This window comes from Oryx dammah, unplaced genomic scaffold (genome assembly GCF_014754425.2).
Source record: "Oryx dammah isolate SB20612 unplaced genomic scaffold, SCBI_Odam_1.1 HiC_scaffold_2, whole genome shotgun sequence".
In the NCBI taxonomy this organism is placed as follows: Eukaryota; Metazoa; Chordata; class Mammalia; order Artiodactyla; family Bovidae; genus Oryx; species Oryx dammah.
The window spans coordinates 122,934,315-122,952,196 of record NW_024070186.1 but is presented as its reverse complement, the minus strand read 5'-3'; positions in this window follow the sequence as shown (position 1 = coordinate 122,952,196).

The following is a 17,882-nucleotide window of genomic DNA, read 5'->3' as shown; positions in this document are numbered from 1 at the left end:
CTCTGGCTCATAAAGAAAGCAAGAAATTCCAGAGAAACATCTACCTCTTTCATCAACTACTCCAGATCCTTTGACTGTGTGGATCATAATAAACTGTGGAAAGCTCTTGAAGAGACTGGAATACCAGACCCTTTTACCTGTCTCCTGAGAAATCTGTACACGGGTCAAGAAGCAACAGCTAGAACCTGTATGGAACAACTGACTGGTTCAGGATTAAGAAAAGAGTATGACAGGGCTGTCTGCTGTCACCTTGTTTGTTTAATCTATATGTTGAACACCTTATGATAAATGCCAGGTGGATGAGTTACAGGCTGGAATCAAGATAGGCGGAAGAAACATCAATAACCTCAGATATGCGGATAATACCACTCTAATGTCAGAAAGGGATGAGGAACTAACAGCCTCTTGATGAGGGTGAAGAAGAGTGAAACAGCTGGCTTAAAACGAAATATTAAAAAAAAAAAAAAAAAAAACCCTAGGATCGCGGCATCCAGCCCCATTGCTTCATAGCAAATAGAGGGGGTAAATGGAAGTAGTGACAGATTTCCTCTTAGGCTGTAAAATCACTGTGGATGGTGACTGCAGCCGTGAAATCAGGAGACATTTGCTTCTTGGCAGGAAAGCTGTGACAAAGCTAGACAGTGTTTTGGAAAGCAGAGACATTATTCTGCCAACAAAGGTCCGTATAGTCAAGGCTATGTTCTTCCCAATTGTTACATATAGTTGTGAGAACTGGACTTTAAAGAAGGTAGAATGCTAAAGAATTAATGCCTTTGAACTGTGGTGCTGGAGAAGACTTCTGAGAGTCCCTTGGGCAGCAAGGAGATTAAGCCAGTCAATGTCAAGGAAATCAACCTTGAATTCTCATTGGAAGCCCTGATGATGAAGCTAAAGCTCCCCATGTTTTTGTCATCTGATGCGAATAGCTGGCTCATTGGATAAGTCCTTGATGCTGGGAAAGGTTGAGGGCAGAAGGAGAAGAGGGTGTCAGAGGATGAGATGGCTGGTTGGTATCACTGTTGCAATAGACATGAACTTGGGCAAAATTCAGGAAATGGTGAGGGACTAGGAGGCTTCGCATGCTGCAGTCCATGAGGTTGCAAAGAGTTGGATACAACTGGGGGACCGAGCAACAATACTTACACAGAACAAGCAACTTGCAGAATATATTACTCAGTTAGTCCCAACTTCAAACAAGTAAAATGTCTTGTTGAACACTAATTCTGCTTTGAAGAAGACAGTGATCCAAAAATGTAGTCTCTGAAACTGGATATTCAGCATACTTGATAAGCTAAGACTTTAAACTGCTAACAAGCTATATGGAAAATCAAATATAAAATCACCTAACCTTAGTGATTCAAAATTTGGAAAAGCTTCTAAATATATTAGAATCTGAAAGTTTTGACTTTTTTTAATTTAAGTTGAAATTGATTACAAATTTTTGGTACTTTAAAATGATCTATGCAGCATCATTTGATAATGTAGTTAATTGCAATTGAAAATGACAAGGATGCTATTGGAGATTCTGCACACTGGTTTTAGTGGTTTCCTTTGTATTAGGAAGAACAGGCAAAATCAATCTGTTGCTAGTTTCAAGAACATAGATGGTTTTCACAAACAACTTTTTTTTTTTAACATAATGAACACTATAACATTTTAAGTGAGTCTGTTTTCCTCTTTGAATTGGCTCCTAGAAAACTTATAGCCGTGAGTCTGAGTGAACTCTGGGAGTTGGTGATGGACAAGGGAAGCTTGGTGTGCTGCGATTCATGGGGTCACAAACAGTCGGACATGACTGAGTGACTGAACTGAACTGAACTGTGTTTCCCATTTTTAGGGGGTTAAATGTACACTCTTTATAGTCAAGTAGACCTGGGTTTGAATCCAGTGTGTCACACTCTCTCCCTGAGCTTCAACTTCTCTGTTGTGTAAAAGAGAGAATTATTTCACAGGTAGTAATCACTGATTTTTAAATGGACTGACATTTTTGAAGCATATAAAGTAATGGCTTGATAGTTGGAAATATTGAAAGCATATTATTGATGGGTGTGCACCTCATCAGAATGTTGCATGATTGTGCATGTTATAAATAAGGACTGTTGGAGTTGAGCAATATAGGACATGTCATCAATATACCTAACCCGATTCTATTTTTCTTATGGTATTTTCCCCTTTTCCCTTTAGTATATTTTTTGTAGTTCTTTTAAAGTATTAAATTTGCTATATTGTCTGCATTTTGATGCTGATCTTAAATTATTTTGATAGTACCACGCAAGTAATTAAATACAAATTGAGAAAAATTTCCCCTAAAACTAGATTGTATACTGTACATCTTCTTTAGAGAAAAATATCTCATTTTTAAAAAACTGTCTCTTCTCTTCTTTGTGTCTATCGTGAAATTGTTTGTTAGTACGTATTGTTTTTGAGGAGAAGAGGATGAAGGCTGTGGGCAGAAAGCATGTTTTTAGAATTTACTGGTAATGATTAAAACCACAGTATACATAATCAAAAATCACTCTAGTCAGGTGTAAGAGTAATGCAAGAAAGCTTTTACAGTTTAACATGCATGAAATATTGAAATATAGAGTAGAGGTAAGGAGAGGAAGCAAAGAAAGTAAGAGTGATGAGGATAATATATGTGCAAATATTATATTCTGAAAGCCCTTATTAGAATTTTGAGGAGATTGAACTACTTTCTGTAGGCGCTGTGAAGTTATTACTGCTTTCTTGTTTGGTTGGTTTTAATAAAAGTTCTAGTTTTGAGATAGTTAGAGCTACAAATGAAATGTTAAGAAAGAATACAGAAAATCCCATATACCCTTTATCCAGTGAGGTGAGGTGAGGTGAAGTTGCTCAGTCGTGTCTGACTCTTTGCGACCCTGTGACTAGTAGAACACAAATAATAAACATCTTGCATAGCTAGGGTATGATATCACAATGAGAATATTAACATGATACAGTCAAGACTCAAAACCATCTATCACCACATGGATCCCTGGTGTGTCTGTTTTATAGCCACACCTACCTCCTCTCTGTTCCTATTCCTGATCGCTGGCTATCACTAACAAATATAAATGGATTCATATAGTATGTAACTTTAGAATTTAGTTAGTTTTTTTTTTTTTGGCCTAGTTCCTATGGCTCCATACAAGTTGCTGCATAACTCAATGATTTTCTCCTTTTGATCACTGATTAGCATTCTATGGTTACATATACTGCAATGTACTTATTCATTCAACCATTAAAGGATATCTGGGGCATCTTTCTCTGTTAGAATTATTTCGCTTAACCCAATACCCTCCAGGTCCATCCATTATACAAACTCATTACATCTCCTTTATCCATTAATATCTCGTCAGACACTTAAGTTGCTTCCATATCTTAGCTATTGTAAATAGCTGAACAAAGGGGTACATATATCTTTTTAAATTAGTATTTTTTTTATCTTTGAACAAATACTCAGATGTAGAATTGCTATATTATATAGCCCTTCTTTTTTTTTTTTTTAAGAACTTCCTTAACTATTTTCCTTGGTGGCTATGAATATTTACACTCCTTCCAGCATTGCTTGGGGTTCTGTTTTCTCCACATCCTTGCCAATACTTTTTTTTTTTTTATCATTTTGATAACAGCTATTCTGATAGAGGGTTTCCTCAGCCTGCAATGCAGGAGACATGGATTCAGTCCCTGGGTTGTGAAGATCCCTAGAGGAGAGCACAGCATCCTAGTCCAGTACTCTTGCCAGGAAAATCCCATGGATAGAGTAGTATTATGATAGGTGTGAGTTGGTATCCCATTAAGATATTGAGTTACATTTCCCCAGTGTTGTGGAGTATTTTTTCATGTGCTTATTCACCATCTGTATACCATCTTTGGAAAAATGTCTACTCAGGTCCTCTGTCCATTTTTAAATCAGTTTTTTTTTTTTTTTAATAAAGAGTTATATGAGTTCGTTATTTACTGTGGTCATCAACCCCTTATTGGAGATATCTTTTGCAAATATCTTCTCTGATTCAGTAGATTGCCTTTTCATTTTTTGGTGGTTTCCTTCACTGTGAAAAAAGTTTTTAGTTTGATTTAGTGCCTTTTACTTGTTTTTGTTTTTGTTGCACTTTTCTTGGGGAATTTTTGTAATTCTAAAAGTAGCCTTAGTAAACATGGGTTAATAGCTGATACATATGAAATGGCTACCACAGAAAATACCCAATAATACAGAGAAAATATAAAGAAAAAAGGTCATAAGTTTGTGAAACACATAAGATTAACACAAAGAATCAAAAAAGGAGTAACATAATTCTTTAAGGAGCTTAATCAATAGGTTTCATCAATGCACAATAGAATACTATATTTAGTTTCACCTTTATAGACACAAAACAACTAATATCTAAATTATGCTATTAAAGTTCTCCAGGCTCTAACATGGCCATCCCTGGTGCCTCAGATGGTAAAGAGTGCACTGGACAATGCAGGAGACCTGAGTTCAGTGCCTGGGTTGGGAAGAGCTCCTGGAGAAACGAATGGCAACCCACTTCAGTATTCTTCCCTGGGCAATTCCATGGACAGGGGGACCTGGCAGACTACAGTCCACGGGGTTACAAAGAGTGGGACACGACTGAGCAACTTTCATTTTCACTTTCATGCTCTAATGTGAATTCTTTTCTGGTGTATGGAATTTTTTGTGAGCACAAACTTAGGTAGCTTTTTTAAAAAACTGATTTTGAGACTTAGAGTATTGAAAAATACATAAACTAACACAATGATTGGATATACTGTACATTATTAGAGATGGTTGCCTTATTATCTAACGGAAAAATATAGAATTCTGGGTTCTTTCATTACAGATAGGATCTATTTTCACAAATCCAAAAATCAATAAAACTTGTTTTGGGAGAGTAAATGGTTACTTGAAAATTTATCTGCTACACCATCTTCCAGTAATAGTATTACGGAGATTATGTGTAAATCTAGTCATGTGGAGTATTACTAAAAAGTAAGAGTTGCAGTTCAGAAAAGGTAAAGGAAATTTTTAAAGAACTATCTGAGAATTTTTTAATTTTGTTGTAATAATAAGCAAATATTAACACCATGATCATTGTTTTTCTCATCCTTGTTAACTATGCAAAACTAATGGTAAAATATGGGCTGCTGCTGCTGCTGCTGCTAAGTCACTTCAGTTGTGTCTGACTCTGTGTGACCCCATAGATGGCAACTCACCAGGCTCCACCATCCCTGGGATTCTCCAGGCAAGAACACTGGAGTGGGTTGCCATTTCCTTCTCCAATGCATGCAAGTGAAAAGTGAAAGTAAAGTCTCTCGCTCATATCTGACTTTTCAAGACACCATGGACTGCAGACTACCAGGTTCCTCCATCCATGGGATTTACTAGGCAAGAGTACTGGAGTGGGTTGCCATTGCCTTCTGGAACTGCTAAGAGGCTACTCTAGAAAACATCAGTATCAGTTCAGTCTCTCAGTCCTGTCCGACTCTTTGTGACCCCATGAATTGCAGCACACCAGACCTCCCTGTCCATCACCAACTCCCAGAGTTCACTCAGATTCACGTCCATCAAGTCGGTGATGCCATCCAGCCATCTCAACCTCTGTTGTCCCCTTCTCTTCCTGCCCCCAATCCCTCCCAGCATCAGAGTCTTTTCCAATGAGTCAACTCGTCACATGAGGTGGCCAAAGTACTGGAGTTTCAGCTTTAGCATCATTCCTTCCAATGAAATCCCAGGGCTGATCTCCTTCAGAATGGATTGGTTGGATCTCCTTGCAGTCCAGTAGTTCGTGTTTATTGCACACAAGGTTGCTATTTGAATTTGTTACTCTCTGTACTTTTATTTGTAACATTCTGAAGTAATTGATTCCACACAAAGATCTGTATTTGACATAAAATTCTAACAATTTTACCATTGAATCTGTGAAGAATATTAACCTTATAAATTATCTATATGAATGTACTTTGAAGATGTTAATAATTCATGCCAGGTTGTATCATTTTATATAATTTCTTTTCTCAAATGGCTTTCATCAGTTATAAAGCTTAGGAAAATAGAATTATGGGCTTGGATTCTTACACTTAAGAAAATTTGCAATATAATCTTCTAAACAGTATTATTTTCTTATGAAATTTTGTAAGTACTCACTTAGGGAAATGATAACGAGATGTGTGTGATGTATATAAACATTAATGAAAAAAATAGAATTATAAAAGCAAAAATTGGTGGCTTAAAATTAATTGTTTTATTTTTAATGGTGATTCAGTTCAGTTCAGTCACTCAGTCGTGTCTGACTCTTTGCGACCCCATGAACTGCCGAACACCAGGCCTCCCTGTCCATCACCAACTCCCAGAGTTCACCCAAACCCATGTCCATTGAGTTGGTGATGCCATCTAACCATCTCATCCTCTGTCATTCCCTTCTCCTCCTGCCATCAATCTGTCCCATTATCAGGGTCTTTTCAAATGAGTCAGCTCTTTGCAGCAGGTGGCCAAACTATTGGAGTTTCAGCTTCAACATCAGTGCTTCTGGGGAACACCCAGGACTGATCTCCATTAGGATGGACTGGTTGGATCTCCTTGCAGTTCAAGGGACTCTCAAGAGTCTTCTCCAACACCACAGTTCAAAAGCATCAATTCTACAGTGCTCAGGTTTCTTTATAGTCCAACTCTTACATCCAAACATGACCACTGGAAAAACCATAGCCTTGACTAGATGGACATTAGTTGACACAGTAATGTCTCTGCTTTTCAATATGCTGTCTAGGTTGGTCATAACTTTCTTTCCAAGGAGTAAACATCTTTTACTTTAATGGCTGCAATCACTATCTACAGTGATTTTGGAGCCCTAAAAAATAAAGTATACAAATAGCTCATGAAGCTCAATATCAAAAAAAAAAAAAAAAGCATTCCCCAGTCAAAAAATGAGCAAAAGACCTACAGAAAAATTTCTCCAAATAAGTCATACACATGGCCAAAAAGCACATGAAAAGATGCTCAACATCACTAATTATTCAGTTCAGTTCAATCGCTCAGTCGTGTCCGACTCTTTATGACCCCTTGAACCGCAGCACGCCAGGCCTCCCTGTCCATCACCAACTCCCAGAATTTACTTAAACTCACGTCCATTGAGTCTGTGATGCCATCCATCCATCTCATCCTCTGTTGTTCCCTTCTCCTCCTGCCCCCAATCCCTCCCAGCATCAGGGTCTTTTCCAATGAGTCAGCCCTTCGCATGAGGTGGCCAAAGTATTGGAGTTTCAGCTTTAGCATCAGTCCTTCCAATGAACACCCAGGACTGATCTCCTTTAGAATGGACTGGTTGACTCTCCTTGCAGTCCAAGGGACTCTCAAGAGTCTTCTCCAACACCACAGTTCAAAAGCATCAATTCTTCGGCGCTCAGCTGTCATCACAGTCCAACCCTCACATCCATACATGACCAATGGAAAAACCATAGCTTTGACTAGATGACCTTTGCTGGTAAAGTAATATCTTTGCTTTTGAACACGCTATCTAGATTGGTCATAACTTTCCTTCCAAGGAGTAAGCGTCTTTTAATTTCATGGCTGCAATGACCATCCGAAGTGATTTTGGAGCCCCCCAAAATAAAGTCTGACCCTGTTACCACTGTTTCTCCATCTATTTGCCATTAAGTGATGGGACCAGATGCCATGATCTTAGTTTTCTGAATGTTGAACTTTAGGCAAACATTTTCACTCTCTTCTTTCACTTTCATCAAGAGGCTCTTTAGTTCCTTTTCACTTTATGCCATAAGGGTGGTGTCATCTGCATATCTGTGGTTATTGATATTTCTCCTGGCAATCTTGATTCCAGCTTGTGCTTCTTCCAGCCCAGCATTTCTCATGATGTACTCTGCATATAAATTAAATAAACAGGGTGGCAATATATAGCCTTGACGTCCTCCTTTTCCTATTTGGAACCAGTCTGTTGTTCCATGTCCAGTTCTAACTTTTGCTTCCTGACCTTCATACACGTTTCTCAAGAGGCAGGTCAGGAGATCTGGTATGCCCATCTCTTTCAGAATTTTCCACGGTTTATTGTGATCCATACATCAAAGGCTTTGGCATAGTCAATAAAAGCAGAAATAGATGTTTTTCTGGAACTCTCTTAAAATGCAAATTGAAACTACAATGAGGTGTCACCTCTCACCAGAAAGAATGACCATTCTCAAAAACTCTACAAGCAATAAAGGTGGAGAGAATGTGGAGAAAAACAAAACCCTCCTACACCATTGTTGGTAATGTAAATTGGTACAGTCACTAGGTAGAGCAGTATGGAGATTCCATAAAAAACTAAAAGCAGAACTACAATATCATCCAGTAAAATAACTTAAAATCTATGCATACAGACACATATACTTGAGTACATGTGCATAATGCTCTAAGAGTATATCTTAAATAGTGACTTTAGTAAATGAAACTTTAGTAAAAGTGACTCATTGTCAGAAGTGAGAAAGTTCTTATTCTTAGGCAAAAATGTAGTTTAATTCAAGACTCAAATGTTAGTAATAATATAATGTAGAAAAATGTATGTTTTTAGTGACTGTAGTTCTTTTTATGATAATCAATATGATATGATGAAAGACACTGGATTATAAATCTCTTGAATTATAATCCAAGTTATGACCTTGTGCAAATATGTGATCTTGGGAAGGTAATTTTTCTTATACATCTTTGTCCATTGAATGAAGTAGCCAGATTAGCATCTAGACCTAAAATATCTACAAATAAACCGTGGCTTGCTGACAACCTACAAGTTCATCTGCTCTTGTACTGTACACTCTCTAGTCACTCGAGGGCACAACTGACCCCACCGTAGCCAATCATGGAACTCTTCCTTTTCTCCAGAGAAAGATTTATTAGCCAAAATTGAGTCCCTCACTGAGATTAAATGGACCCTAAGGGAGTAAGAATCTCTTCTTTTTTTAAAATCACCTTCTGTAAGGATATTTAACTCTTTGTTAGTTAATGGCCATCTTTCCCTGACAGTGCCAACCTGAGTATGAAATGTAGCTGGTAATGAAGAAAGATGTGTATGTCTAGATCAAGCCAGTTTTTAAATGAGACTACTCCTGTAGTTTCCATTTTATGTACCAATAGGAAGTTTGTTTTGTTTGCTTAATCTACTTTCAGTTAGAATCCTCTAAGCAAGAGAATTTAACTTGCCAGAAAACTACTCTTTAGAAATGATTGCTAATAGTTTGGAAATATAATAGTTTGGTAAATTTTCTTTCAGGATAAAATAAGATGGTATGGGATATATCCTTTAGTATGATTTAGCATTTATTATTTGTAATTGCATACTTGATAATATTATGGAAAATTATAACTTATCAGAACTGTATAAATATAACCTATTTTGTGTACCAGATAGGTTTCTCCACAGAAAATATGATTTAAGATGACACTTGTAGGATAGCAACACGTTAAACTGCTGAGTAGAGGAAAGGAAGGATTCCTGTGAGTGGAAACATACTACAAACGTATTCTTAAAATAACATGCACAAATATGTGAGATGAGAATTTTCAGGAAGCTGCAAGTAAGTCAACATAGCATGAGTTTAGAACTAAATATGACACTCAGCATGTAAGCAGATGTTAGACTATGAAGACATTTCTAACCTATCTGAACCTTACTTCCATTTTGGACATGGAGATGATAATGGTATCTTTCCTGTAGTTTTGTGAGTCTTAATACAAGTTGTGGAACGTGCTCAACCAAATGCTCAGTAAATGGCATTGTATTTTAGAGATAATGAATTATGTTAATCTCCTAGTATATCCCCCAGATGTCAATTTTGTTTTATATTATGAAAAAAATTTTATATTATGAAAAAAAACCTAGTTATGTAAGCAATGCATTTGTATCTTTTCAATAAAATGATAATTTCTTGGAGAAAATCATTATTGCGATATCATTTGCCTGAGGAGATAGGCAAGACTGCCCTCTAGTGGTATTATCTTAGAACTGCAGACATATGGTCCTCATAGCTGAGAAAGGGTTCAAAGTAGTGAAGATTACACTCTCTGACATAAATCATAGCAGGATCCTCTATGACCCACTTCCCAGAATATTGGAAATAAAAGCAAAAATAAACAAATGGGGCCTAATTAAAATTAAAAGCTTCTGCACAACAAAGGAAACTATAAGCAAGGTGAAAAGACAGCCTTCAAAATGGGAGAAAAGAATAGCAAATGAAGCAACTGACAAAGAATTAATCTCAAAACTATACAAGCAACTCCTGCAGCACAATTCCACAAAAATAAATGACCCAATCAAAAAATGGGCCAAAGAACTAAACATACATTTCTCCAAAGAAGACATATAGATGGTTAACAAACATATGAAAAGATACTCAATATCACTCCTCATTATCAGAGAAGTGCAAATCAAAACCACAATGAGGTACCATTTCAAACCAGTCAGAATGGCTGCTATCAAAAAATCTATAAGCAATAAATGCTGGAGAGAGTGTGGGGAGAAGGGAACCCTCTTACACTGTTGGTGGGAATGCAAACTAGTATAGCCACTATGGAGAACAGTGTGGAGATTCCTTAAAAAACTGGAAATAGAACTGCCATACGACCCAGCAATCCCACTGCTGGGCATACACACCAAGGAATCCAGAATTGAAAGAGACACGTGTACCCCAATGTTCATCACAGCACTGTTTACAATAGCCAGAACATGGAAGCACCTAGATGTCCATCATCAGACGAATGGATAAGAAAGCGGTGGTACATATACACAATGGAGTATTACTCAGCCATTAAAAAGAATACATTTGAATCAGTTCTAATGAGGTGGATGAAACTGGAGCCAATTATACAGAGTGAAGTAACCCAGAAAAAAAAACCAGTACAGTGTAATAACACATATATATGGAATTTAGAAAATGGTAATGATAACCCTGTATGCAAGACAGCAAAAGAGACACAGATGTATAGAACAGTCTTTTGGACTCTGTGGGAGAGGGCGAGGGTAGGATGATTTGGGAGAATGGCATTGAAACATGTATCATATGTGAAACGAATTGCCAATCCAGGTTTGATGCATGATACCTGATGCTCAAGGCTGGTGCACTGGGATGACCCAGAGAGATGGGATTGGGCGGGGAAGTGGGAAGGGGTTCAAGATGGGGAACACATGTACACCTGTGGCGGATTCATGTCAATGTATGGCAAAACCAAGACAATATTGTAAAGTAATTAGCCTCCAATTAAAATAAATAAATTTATATTAAAAAAGAAAACAAAGTAGTGAAGATTAAAACTACATGACAGCTTTATGTAAGAACTAAGAACAACTGACAATTACTGGAAACTTCAAATCTGAATTTTTGCCATATAAGTTCTCTCAAAGTCCTGAAACTGATATATATTATATATTTAAAGATGAAGTACAGTTTTTTCCAAAAGCCACCTTCAAAATTCTGAGATCTCATATGATGCCCACATATCTATACATGTTTGTTGATGTAGTATGTTTTCTGTCTCTTGGAATAGTGCCTTCTTTGTAAAATTATAAAGTGCACTGTGGCTCTTTTTTGTTTATTCATATGGATTTAATATTCTAAGTTTTCAAATTAATGAGTTGGCAGTCTTATTTTAATTCTCCCACTTCATTCATAATTGTACTTTCTCCTCACACCAAATTTTTGAAAATATTTGATCTCTATTCATGTGAAAAATTTCCTTCATTGTATTTTATGTCCCTTAGCATTCTCCAAGAGCCACCAAGAAGTGATAACAACAATAGCAGATAATTGTGAACAACATTCTATTGTTAGTAAACTGAAATAAAGACCATTGTAACAGAAGTCTTCTAGATGTGGAGTCTAGGGAAAAGTCATTTGTCTCTATCAATGATGGCTAATAAACTTCCTATATAGACACTGAAGTCTATTTAACACATCTGAATATTTTTTTGTTTCTTCAGTTTTGCTGACTTACAATGGATTTTTCAGTTTACACTGTGGATTTTTACAATTTAAAAACTGCTTATAAATTTGCATTCCTTTAGGTGCATTTTATATATTTTAAATATCTTAAATTTGGTGCTTCCCTGATGGCTCAGATGGTAAAGAATCCTCCTGCAATGCAGGAGACATGGTTTTGATCCCTGGGTTGGGAAGATCTCCTGGAAGAGGACATGACAACCCACTTCAGTATTCTTGCCTGGAGAATCCCCATGGGCAGAGGAGCCTGACAGGCGACAGTCCATGCGGTCAGACAAGACTGACTAAGCACAACACACACACACAGCACACAGCGCTGAAGCTGTGAAGTCTATTTTGTGGTTGTTTTGTTGCTTCTTTTAAAGTATAAATTTCTTAACTATCTGAAATAATTCTTTATAAACAGTTCTTTGTAAAGTCAGATGAATAGAAAACATTTCTTCAAAAACAATATATATTCTGTGTAGAAAATATGTGTTCATTTAATTTCCCAAATCAGGACACCTCTGTTCCACTTCAACATTCTCAACTGTTATTGGATTATATAAACCTTCCTTTTTGACGTTGCCTCATTTTTCCCATTATAACTTTCATGTGCTGAGAAGAAATTAGCATAATTAGACGTGCTGGTGATTATGTAATAGTTTCAAAATAAAAGTAAAAGTGAAAAGTATATTCTAAACGTAGATCAAAAGATACACCATTCAGCCCCAACCAGCTCTCTACCATAGCATCAAATGGATTGTGTACAGTCTCATTTTGAGACGAGGCATTGAATCCTAGATGGAAAAGATTCTGCCTGCAATGGCTCAGATGGAAAAGAATCTGCCTGCAATGCAGGAGACCTGAGTTCAATGCCTGGGTCAGGAATATTCCTTGGAGAAGGAAATAAAACCCACTTGAGTATTCTTGTCTGGAGAAGTCCATGGACTGAAGAGCCTGTCTGACTACAGTCCATGGAGTCACAAAGAGCTGGACATGACTGAGAGAATACTATTTCCTTTAAAACAGGTTTTCATACTGATATGATAGAGATGCTTGGATATGAGAGCTAAAAGAGGTTAAAAGAGGTTAAAATTAAGACAAAGGCCATACAGTTTTATTTGTTGTTGTTTTTTTACAACACACTAAATAGATCAACACTCAAGTACTTTTGTTTAACAGCCCTTCTAGAAAGTAAATTTATATGCAGTTCAAGCACTTGAAACAATAATTTATTCATCAGTATCACTTTCTCTGTCTATTCTTCATGAAATAGCATTATGATATTTTGCAGTGGGATGTGATTGTGCAACCTGATATTACTTGTGTGTGCAGATAAAAAGGGAACGATTGTATTCTTATTCTTTTGCATACTATGAATTTAAATTTCAATTAAGTCAGATTAGATATTCTGTTCTATGCCATCTGTATTTAACAGTAGTGGTGATTAGTATCTAATTTCGATTGCTATTGATATTAGTTTTTTACCCTTCCATCTGTGAATACAAAGTCAAGCTATTCACACATTTCCTTTTTTTTTTTTTTTTTTTGTATTTTGAGTTTACAGGGATTAAAATCTCTTAAAATTTAAGTGTGAAATTTTTCAAGTTAAGAAACATTAAAGCACAATCTCATATGTTGAAGTTTATAGCTGATAAAAGTTTTCAGCTAACTTTAAGTTGTGTCTTATTTTCTCCTTAAAATGAATGAATAGAAGATTTTCTAGAACCTTAAATTCTATGCTAATATCTGAAACAACCATTTATAAGATATTTATATTAATTAATTTAGCAAATAGATTTTAATCATGAACCCAATGTATAGCACTTAAAACCTGATTGTATAAAAATACAAAGCTTCCCCTGCAAAACTTCATTCTTCCTCATTTTTTTCCCCTGTATTTTCTTTGCAAGCTATTGGATCTCAGGCATCCATTGACGCTAAGACACTTTCCATACTGCTCTTCCTTATCTCTCCCACATTTATTTGGTTTCACTGTCACTGCCTCAGTTTAGAGCTTTGTCGTCTCTCACTTTTCTGCCTGCAACATCCTCCTAGATGGCATATCTGATTAGCAAATTTACTCTTCACAGCTAAATCAACTTATCTCAAATATAAATTTAGTCAGTGTACTCCATGCCTCCCCATGGCTTAGTGATAGAATCCTGTTTGTGAAAATAGAATAAGATAGCTATTGATTTATTCCAGGTAATTATGCTTACTTTGATTTTGAGAGCATAATGGTAAAATTCTCAAAGTTATTGAAGCAATGACATAAGCCAAAGGATGTAGAAAGTAAATATGGAAGTAGCTATTGATATTAATGAGATTTGACTACTTCCAAAAAACCAGTGCAGATATTATATAAATATCATTATAATTAACAGCATTTAGACTAGACATGTGTATATTATAAAAAAAAGTGTTCAAAATTCCTGGTTGTCCCTCTTTCTGTGTAAGGCAGTGGACAGATTGCTGGTAGTCAGGAGACTGGCTGATTGACTCTCATTCGTTTTTCCTCTTAACTAGCTGATGAGTCCCTTCCCTTTGACTGCCTTAGGTTCTACATTCATCAAATGGGGATAATAATGCCTAATAGAGAAAGTGAGAAAGATGTATCATATCACTATGAATCTAGTAATAACTGGAATCATAATCACTTAATGCTGGCAGTGTGTTTTCAGATATTTCAGGCCTTTTGATTGTCACTAAAAGGTCATTGTTAGAACTTTATCAGATGCTAGTGTTCTGCACTTAATCATTCAATTGTGTCTGACTCTTTAAGATCCCCACAGATTGTATACAGCCCACTGGTGGTCTTCTGTCCCTAAGAGTTTCCTAGAAAGGATTCTGGAGTAGGTTATCATTTCCTCCTGCAGGGGATCTTCCAGAACCCAGAGATCAAACCTATTTCCCTGTCACTGCAGGCAGATTCTTTACTGCAGAACCACCAGGGAAGCCCCATCAAATGCTAGGCACCTTTTAAATATTTTGTAACTCTCTCATTGGGCTTCCCCAGTGGCTCAGCTGGTGAAGAATATGCCTGCAATGCAGGAGACCTGGGTTCGATCCCTAGGTGGGGAAGTTTCCCTGGAGAAGGGAAAGGGTACCCACTACAGTATTCTGGCCTGGAGATTATAGACATGGAAAATATTCTAGTCTGGACTATATAGTCCATGCAGTCACAAAGAGTTGGACTAGCTCATTGCAAAATGAAAAGCAACAGATAATACAATTTCAATTCACATAAGACTTTTACAATCAGTACATATGAGATTTTATATTAATATATAAGATCTGTAATAAAAGACATGTTATTCAAAATTTTGCAGTTACTGAAATTGTTAAAGAAGTAATGTAAAATAAGAGGCAGTTTCCTAATACAGCACATTTAAAATTATTGATGGCCTTGTACAAAAAAAGGGGAGGGACTCAGTGTAGACCTCTGACTGAAATAAATATAATTATATGTGTCTGTATGTGTACATATACATACTGTAGTATATGTACATGTTTAATATTTATAAGTAGGAAGTTATCAAACAGATTTCTTGATCGACAAATACCTTAAATTGGTAAATATTTCTACTTAACTAAATTATTGTTAGTGGCTTTCACATCAAAATTTCCAAGGCAGCAAAGAATGAGTTCCATAATATTTTTCAGTTTATACCAGTTCTTTGAAATTTAGATTATTCATATAATTTAAAACTGGGAAACTTTGAAGTTTAGGCTATTTATTGACTCATTTAATCATTTTGTGGTTTTCCACAATGCCATTAACCTAAAATTTAGATGCAATTTCCCATATTATATACAGAAGAACATTATCTTCACTAGAAACTATCAAATTGTCATATACCACTTATGTTTTAATATTAACTTTGTTTAATTTAGGAAAAAGAAAAAAAGAACTTTTTTGATGCATCTTAGTTTGAGAGAAACTGTGGGTGGCAGTTTAAAAGATGGTTAGAAAATTATCCCCTAAAGACATTTTAGGTTAAACAACACTTAGAAAGAGATTGGAACTAACCCAAAGGTATTGGAATGAAGGGGTGATGTGGGTGGTAAAGGTGGCTTGTGGCTAGAAACTAATTAGCATTGAATAAATTACTAATCAAATTTCCTTTTTCAAATATAGATATGATTTATTCCAGGGAGGGTCTTAGTGTAATTGACCTAAATATTGACCTATTTTTGCTATCTTTTCTGCTTTCAAATAAAAGACTTTTGATAAATGGAAGTTTGTCAAGTGACTTTTCTAAGGTTAATTTATTAACAAATTTATGTTTTTGTTAAATAATAATGTATGACAAATCTATCTACAAAATTTTTCAAAATACTGTCTACATTTTTGTTTATGAGAGTCTTGAGTTAGCATATTTTATTTGTGATAATTGAGTGATTTGGGGCTTCCCTGGTAGCTCAACTGGTAAAGAATCCACTTGCAATGCTGGAGCCCCTAGTTCGATTCCTGGCTCAGGAAGACCTCCTGGAGAAGGGATAGGCTACCCTCTCCAGTATTCATGGGCTTCCGTGGCTTAGATGGTAAAGAATATGCCTGCAACAGCTGGAGACTGGGTTAGGAAGACCCGCTGGAGGAGGGCATGGCAACCCACTCCAGTATTCTTGCCTGTAGAATCCCCATGGACACAGTCCCATGGGGTTGCAAAGTGTTGGACATGACTGAGCAACTAAGCAAAACACAGTACTTGTAAGTATTTTAGAAAAAGATTTGTCAAATGCTAAGTGCTCAGAATGTTAGTTATTATTACTTACATGTAGATTCATTCCAATACATAAAGTATTTTTCTATACATATAAATTTTTAAAAAGCAGTATATTACATATCCAACAAGGTTTCAGGATTTTTTGCTCCTACAAGTTGAGACTATTGAACTTTAATTATCATTATATGAAATATTTCTATTGATTGCTTTTTAAATTATTTCTTTTCACACTGCTTGTTAGAAACACGTCTGCTATTATAAACAGTGCTGCGATGAACATTGGTGTACACGTGTCTCTTTCAATTCTGGTTTCCTCAGTGTGTATGCCCAGCAGTGGGATTGCTGGAAGCAACCTAGATGTCCATCAGCAGATGAATGGATAAGAAAGTTGTGGTACATATACACTATGGAGTATTACTCAGCCATTAAAAAGAATACATTTGAATCAGTTCTAATGAGGTGGATGAAGCTGGAGCCGATTATACAGAATGAAGTGAGCCAGAAAGAAAAACACCAATACAGTATACTAACACATATATATGGAATTTAGAAAGATGGTAATGATAACCCTATATGCGAGACAGCAAAAGAGACACAGATGTAAAGAACAGACTTTTGGACTCTGTGGGAGAGGGAGAGGGTGGGATGATTTGGGAGAATGGTATTGAAACAAATATACTATCATGTAAGAAATGAATCGCTAGTCTAGGTTCGATACAGGATATAGGATGCTTAGGGCTGGTGCACTGGGATGACCCAGAGAGATGATATGGGGAGGGCGGTGGGAGGGGGGTTCAGGGTTGGGAACTTATGTACACCTGTGGTGGATTCATGTCAATGTATGGCAAAACCAATACAGTAATGTAAAGTAAAAAAATAAAATTTAAATTAAAAAAAAAAGAAAGAAACACGTCTGCTTTTCTGCAATAATTTTCTGGATATTTTTTCAAAATATTTTCACTGCATTCTTTCGTTCATTAGACCACCAAGCAAAAGTGATTCTGTATTGAATGTCTGTGAACAAATGTTTATAACATCCCTTTTAGGAAATAAGCAGAATGAATCATATGAATAAAAATAATTATCTCTGGTTATAATTACTAAGCAGATATATACAAGAATTAGAGCAAATCCTTCCTGAATAAGTCAGAATTTCTTCAAGGAAAAGGCAAGTTCTTATGAGTAAGCAGAAAT